Source organism: Gopherus flavomarginatus, chromosome 2, assembly GCF_025201925.1.
Source record: "Gopherus flavomarginatus isolate rGopFla2 chromosome 2, rGopFla2.mat.asm, whole genome shotgun sequence".
In the NCBI taxonomy this organism is placed as follows: Eukaryota; Metazoa; Chordata; order Testudines; family Testudinidae; genus Gopherus; species Gopherus flavomarginatus.
Window position 1 is genome coordinate 242814799 of NC_066618.1, and position 8062 is coordinate 242822860.

Sequence of the window (8062 nt, forward strand, 5' to 3'; positions counted from 1 at the left end):
GTGTATCTGGCTGGTAGAGTTTTAATGTGTATTTGGCTGAAAGTATTTTAAATTGTATTTCTGCTGGAGGAGGCTTTTTCTCCAGTTTCTATAAGCTGACAGACCCTGTAACTTTTACCATCTAAATTGCAGAGATAACTTTTACTCTTTTTCTTTCTTTTTATTAAAAATTTTGTGTTTAAGACCTGTTTGATTTTTTCCCCTTGTTGAGGCTCAAGGGAATTGAGTCTGTACTTAACAGGGAAGGGGAAGGGAGGGGGAAGGGGGAATCCCTTTGTTTTAGATTCACGGAGCTTGAATCTGTATTGCCTCTGGGTGAGGGAGAAAGGGGAGGGGGGGAAGGGACATTCCTCCCTGTTTTAAGATTCAAGGAGTTTGAATCACGGTAATCTTCCAGGGTAACCCAGGGAGGGGAATCCTAGGAGAGGCAACAGTGAGGAAAGGGGTTTACTTTCCTTGTGTTAAGATCCAGGGGGTCTGGGTCTTGGGGGTCCCCAGGGAAGGTTTTGGGGGGACCAGAGTGTATCAGGCACTGGAATTCCTGATTGGTGGCAACTTATCAGATCTAAGCAGGTAATTAAGCTTAGAGGAATTCATGCTGGTACCCCAACTTTTGGACTCTAAGGTTCAGACTGGGGAAAGATACTATGACAAGACCAAATTGTGTTCCGGGTCACTGATAAAAGACTAATGCAAAGGTTGCTGAGGGAGCAATATTTGGGGTTTCAAAAAGCAATAGACATTTGCAGAGCCTCAGAGCCATGAAGACACAAATAGAGATCATGTGTGGGCCATGTACAGACAAGTTCATACAGGCTTTTACACAAAAGAGTACTCAGAGCAGCATGGGCAGGGCCCAGCCACCTGACAGTCAGAATCACAACAAGAGCTCACACAAAGAAATTGTGCACATGCTGTGGTAAGCCCCACCCACACAGAATCTGCTCACCTTTGGAGTGCCATGTCATAAATATGGAAAATGTAAATCACTGTTCTATGTGCAGATCAACCAATTTACCCAAACAAGATAAGGTATTAGAGAAAGACACAGTCCAGTGATCTGAGCACAGAACCAAGAGTCAGGAACCGCAGAATTCTAATCCTATATCTGATAGTGACTTCTTCTGCCGCTTTGGACTAGTCACTTAACCTCTCTGCCTCTGTTTTCCCATCTGTAGTGTGGGAATTATAATACTTCCCTCTCATCTGTGAAGGACATGGTGAGAATTAATTAGCTAGTGTTTCTATTTTCTTGGAAAGGTGAGAAAAGTTTGAAAATCAGCAAAGATAGAATTCTAGTAGGAAAAAAGGTGGGAATCACAGACATGAGCAGGAATGTAAGGAGATCTCAAATAGGGTCCCTGTTAATGGGGAACCAGAGACAGTGGCTATAATTCTTCTCATCCCAAAGAATCTTTGCAGACAGTGGGAGCAATACAATGTCATCATTCCTTCCTGTCATTTTCTTATTCCTCCGTTAAGCCCAGCCTGTAATGGCCCTGGGCATGATGTCCCACCATCTAGTCAGTGGTCAGTCTCTAGGTCCGACAGATCTTGGTTACGTTTGAATTATTTTCTTTAGCATCCTATCTGTTTGTCTTCTGCAATATCCTCACCATCATAACCTTTTTAACTGTAGCCAATCCAGTAGCCTGACTTCACATCCTACTCTCCTTCTAACTTCTTAATTTGTGTTTAAAATCAGGGCTGTTGATTAATTGCAGTTAACTCACGCAATTAACTCAAAATTAATATTAATAAAATTAATTATGATTAATTGCAGTTTTAAACACGGTTAAACAACAGAATACCAATTGAAATGTATTAAATATTTTTGGATGTTTTTCTACATTTTCAAATATATTGATTTCAATTACAACACAGAATATGAAGTGTACAGTGTCACTTTATATTTTTTTTATTACAAATATATGCACTGTAAAAATGATGATAAATAGTATTTTTCAATTCACCTCATACAAGTGCTGTAGTGCAATCTCTTTATCGTGAAAGTGCAACTTACAAAGTAGAATCTGTTACATAACTGCACTCAAAAACAAAATAATGTAAAATTTTAGAACCTACATGCTTTGGCCACCGTTCCAGAGGACATGCTTCCATGCTGATGATGCTCATTTAAAAAAAAGTGTTAATTAAATTTGTTACTCAGCTCCTTGGGGGAGAAGTGTATGTCTCCTACGCTGTTTTACCCGCATTCTTCCATATATTTCATGTTATAGCTGTCTCAGATGATGACCCAGCACATCTTCTTTGTTGTAAGAACACTTTCACTGCAGTTTTGACAAAACGCAAAGAAGGTACCAATGTGAGATTTCTAAAGATAGCTACAGCACATGGCCCAAGGTTTAAAAATCTGAAGTGCCTTCCAAAATCTGAGAGGTATGATGTGTAGAGCATGCTTTTAGAAGTCTTAAAAGAGCAACACTCTGATGCAGAAACTACAGAACCCAAACCACCAAAAAAGAAAATCAAACTTCTGCTGGTGGCATCTGACTCAGATCATGAAAATGAGCATGCATAGGTCTGCACCGCTTTGGATTGTTATCGAGCAGAACCCATCATCAGCATGGATGCATGTCCCCTGGAATGGTGCTTCAAGCATGAAGGGACATATGAATCTCTAGCGCATCTGGCACGTAAATACCTTGCAACACCGAATACAACAGTGCCATGAGAACAGTTGTTCTCACTTTCAGGTGATATTGTAAACAAGAAGCGGGCAGCATTATCTCCTGCAAATGTAAACAAACTTGTTTGCCTGAGCAATTGGCTGAACAAGAAGTAGGACTGAGTGGACTTGCAGGCTCAAAAGGTTTACATTGTTCGTTTTTCTTTTTGAGTGCAGTTTTTTGTACATAATTCTACATTTGTAAGTTCAACTTTCGTGATAAAGAGATTGCACTACAGTATGTGTATTAGGTGAATTAAATTCTATTTCTTTTGTTTTTTACAGTGCAAATACTTGTAATCAAAAATACATATAAAGTGAGCACCGTACACTTTGTATTCTGTGTTTTAACTGAAATAAATATATTTGAAAATGTAGAAAACATCCTAAAATATTTAAATGGTATTCTGTTATTGTTTAATAGCTCAATTAATCATGATTATTTTAATTGCTTGACAGTCCTACTTAAAATCATTCCACTTTACACCTGCCATCTTCCAAAGTGCACTCATTTCCATTGTCTCCAACCTTCTGATCTCTGTTTCATTTACAGCAGCTGCTTCCAGATCATAGAGTAATATTGTTAATATAGTGATTTGATAAATTTTCACTTTGATACCAAAAGCATGTTTTCATCATTCCATAATTTCACCAATTTCTGTGCAGAACTTGTAGCTAAAGCACATCTCCTTTTAACCTCATCCTTGATGAATTATTGGCACTAATCAAGCTTCCTAGGTGCATATAAGATGTTACTTGTTCTATGAAGGGATCAGCAACCTTTCAGAAGTGGTGTGCCGAGTCTTCATTTATTCATTCTAATTTAAGGTTTCATGTGCCAGTAATAATTTTAATGTTTTTAGAAGGTCTCTTTCTATAAGTCAATAATATATAACTAAACTATTTGTTGTATCTAAAGTAAATAAGGTTTTTTAAATGTTTAAGAAGCTTCATTTAAAATTAAATTAAAATGCAGAGCCCCCCAGACCAGTGGCCAGGACCCAGGCAGTGTGAGTGTCACTGAATATCAGTTCGCATGCCGCCTTTGGCACGCATGCCATAGGTTGCCTACCTCTGTTCTATGACTTTGCTGCTGCACTTCAACACTTTGTCTATTGTCCTTTTCCAAGACGCAATCACTTTGTGTTCTTGTCAATTTGGACTTAAAATAAATGCTAATACCGATTTTCCAAGATAGCAAAGAGTATCATCAATTCAAATGTCTGCCAGTTGTACGATGTCATCTGCAGAAGCTAAAGAGTTTAATTCTTGATCACCCTATGTCACGCCCTCCGATTCATCTACCATTCTTTGTTCAATTTAAGAACATGATGAAAAGCGACGGTGATTCCATGCCCCCTGTTTTACACCAAACTTTGACTTGAACCAGTTCCTTAATTTTCCACCAATTCTCACAACACTCAGGAGTCTTCATAATTATGTTTATAATTGCAGTTATCCTTTCTGGAACTCCTTATGATTTTACTACTGTCTTTTGTCAGATGCTACCGGTATGGTGCTCTGCTCTGTTCAATGTTGCTATCACTCGTCTGCGTGCGTGTGTTCCCTCTGTGTGCTGTCCCAGCTCTTCGAAGATAACTGACACAGCAGACCCGAAGAGAACCCCCAATGACCACAGAGTCTACTAAGGTACGAAGGCACGTCGGCCAGGTTTATTGCCGTATTGGGCACAATAGTAGTTCCCTGTAGATTTCTTAGTCTATTTCAGGGCATACTACGAATATGTGCCCCCGGTCAATGGACTCAGCTCAGTCAGTGGTGGGATTTTCCACTGCCCCCTCAGCTGGACAAAGACACCACCCCATGGATGCATTCTTATACACAGGTACAAACAAGTTACACATCACTCCTGACGTATTGAGGTGCAACCCTTCTACGCAGCAAGGTACAACCCCTCTACGTAGTACGGTGTCGCCTCTCACCTTGTACATATTGGTTCGAACAAAACAGCTCTGTCCATCATATTACCCTTTTGCCCCTGTCATTGGGATGGGTTAGTCTGTTCCTTGTTATCCGTGTGGAGTGTACAAGTATGCGAATGTTCTGATGTCTGGTGTCCAGTACCTTTTAGCTATGTCTCTTTCTGCAGCATAAGCCCTTTCCTTGCCAACTTCTGTGAGCAGAGCCTGCCTCTGGCTCACAGTTTAACTTTGCTTTATGTTAGCAAAGTCTTGACCATTACTTTAGTTCAGGCCTTAGGCCTCATACCAGACCTCTGATACCAAGGTTTATATCTCAGGGCCTCCTCTTACTACACTGTCCATAATGCTTTCTTCCAAACCGAATACCTTTGTGAAGTCTTTAATTCCTATTCTTGCTTTTTTTCCATCAACTGTTGAAGCATGAATATCTGATCAATGCAACTTTGGCTTGGCCTAAAGTCACACTGTTCCTTATCTACTACCTCTGGTAAAACTGGCATTAATCTGTTGATAATTACTTTCATCATGATTTTCCCCAGTAGTGATAATAAACATATTCCTCTATAAATATTTGGATCAGCAGGATGTCATTTCTTTAGGTTTGGTACAACTGTTGGCTTTAGCCAGTCGACTGGTACCTCCTCTTGCTCCCATACTTTCTTATATATATTTTCCTAATGCCTTGATAGTACTTGTCCTGCTGGATTTTAGCAGCTCTGCTGTTATACTGTCTATTCCTGTAGCTTTCCCAAATTTTAACAGCTTCACTGCTTCTCCTATTTCTTCTTGTATGGTGGTTCAGTGCTGATATCTATTCTGCCCTCCAAGCTGCCCTGTTCATCTAGCATGTCTAGAATATTTGCATCTGGATATATTATAGGATTCATCACTTTTTTCAAAATGCTCCTTCCAACCTTCCAGCACTATTAGGCTAACAATAAATTGACAACAAATGCCATTCTTACTGCCTGTATTATTGGCCTGATTGTGTCTGCATACAACTTTTTTGTATATCATTTTTATATCTTGTTTTCTTGATGCCTCCTCTAGTTTTGGAGCCTCTGTTTTCCAGAACTTTTGCTTGTCCAATGTTTGTGATTTCTTCATCACTGCACACAACACACTTCTACTTTTCCAGAAGTCAGCTTGTTTATACTTTTCCTGTAATGTTCTTATTTTTGTTGCTCGTCCATTGTCATTGTTTGCTTATACCTTCCAACATCTTCCAAGGTTGTAACTTGTATTGCATCCTTGAATATTTCATATCCCAGTCTGAAATGAGATTTCTTCATCATCTTAAATTAATGGCCTGAAAGTGCTTCCAAACAGCACCTTGTATATCTCCCTCATGGAACTTCCCTTTTAATTTAAGATTAAATGTGGTTTCAGTTATACCCATATTTTTCTTGGACTTAAAATTAATCTTTCCCATTAGTAGTTCATGTTCACTGCCACACTGGCCACTTCTATGGACTCTAAAATCCAGCAGTGACCTTTTATGCCCCTATTATTGATACTAATAATGTAGTCAATCTGGTTTTTGATTGCATGGAATTTACCAGATGGCCCAATCTTTCTAAGTAAACCAAGTACCCTCCAATAATCATACTGTGCATCTCACAGCAAGTTCTTAACCTTTTCCCACTACCATTAGCTGTCCCAATGCAGTGTAGTCTAACACATTTAATTTGCTTACCAGGTCCACTACCAATGTTTGCATTCATATCTCTCATTATCAAAATAATATCTTGGTCAGGACTCTCATTTACAATGCTCTCTAGCTGTTAATAAAATCTGACCTTTTCCTCTCTGCTGCTTCTGTTGGTGCATAAGAGCAGATCACATTTATGCACAGTTTACTATAGGCAGTAGTAAACCCAGTGGTGGATTAACAAATTTGGTGCCCCTAGGCCCTCAAAAAATTGCCACTCCCCACCCCCCGACCTCTGTTCCCCCATGGCAAGCCTGGGAGGGAGCGGTGAGAAGGGGAGTTACGGTGCACTCGGGGAATGGCAGAGGTGGAGTGGAGGTGAGTTGGGGTGGGGAGCGGTTCCCAGCCCCCCCGGGTTACTCCCCTTGCCCATGGGCTCCAGCTCACCTCTGCTCTGCCTCCTCGAAGCGCACCGCTACTCGCTTCTCCCTCCCTCCTAGCACTTTCACGCGGCAAGCCTGGGAGGGAGGTGGAAGGAGGGAAGCATGGCACGCCTGGAAGAGGAGGCAGGCTGGGGATTTGGGGAAGGGGAGGAGTTGGGGAGGGGTCACGAGCAAATTTGCTGCCCTAGGCCTTGTTGGCCTAGGCGATAATACGCCGCTGAGTAAACCTTGCTATGATAATCTGTTCAGACACCCGTTTTCAGCTGTTCAATGTTCTCTTGTCCATTTCTGTCACAACCTCATCTCTATGCTTCACTTGTCTACTTGAATGTCCAGAATAAAGGAAAGTATAATTTCCAACTGTGATCTCTCCTGTATCCAGCCAGTGTGTCTTGTGTTGGCAGCAAAGAAACTTATAACTTCCTTAATTCTTCTGAAACTAGCTCAGTCTGGCCTAGAACGAATAGAATTCTAATATTCAAACTCACAATACATGTAATATGTTTAGTCATTATCTGAAATCCATGACCCTTTCTATTTGCTAGGTTTGATAACTTGGTTCAAAATCCATATAAGTCAGTCAGTCTGTCTGGCTGTCCTGTTTTTTATGACAAATATGGTTTGGATGCTATAGCCTGTTAGGCCAATCCACTTTATCCAGCTCATGGGACTGCCATGTCATACCTGTTCCCAGCATGCCGGTAGGCTATCAGCAGTTCCACCCTAGTTTGCTTGTCCTCCATGGATAACAAGCTTGTGCTGCTTGGATCTGAAATCATTTTTTTCTTTGTCCTAGACATCTGGATAACTGCTTACTGCTATGTTGTTTAGAAAATTAATAGAAAATCACATGCTGTGCATTGATAGTATGCCTGGCAACTAGCCTGGCATTGAGCTGGCTCAGAAATGGCAGAGAACAAAGGTGGGCTTTATGCCACCTTTTCAGTCCCTCCCACATCATATTACTTCTCATCTACACCGGAGGATTTAGCTCATGATGAGCTCACATGAGTGTCTATTAAATACTACTGTAAATTGGCTTTCAAGAGTTTGAATGTGGAGGCAAACGGTGTTAACCTATTTTAAACAATGTTAGTTTTCCTAACATGCTTGTAGTATGGACACTACTTCAATTGCAAGAATTGTCTTCGCCCCACTCAACCCCACCTCAGCCACTTTCTTCCTCTCCCCCCAATCCCACACCCCCATCACTCCCCTCACCTCAGCACCCTGCTCCAGCCCCCAGGCCCCCGAATCCCGCCCCGCCACTGGCTCCGCCCCCTGCCCTTGGCCCCGCGGCAGCCGCTTCTGCCAAGGCCCCGCCCTGCCCGCGGGG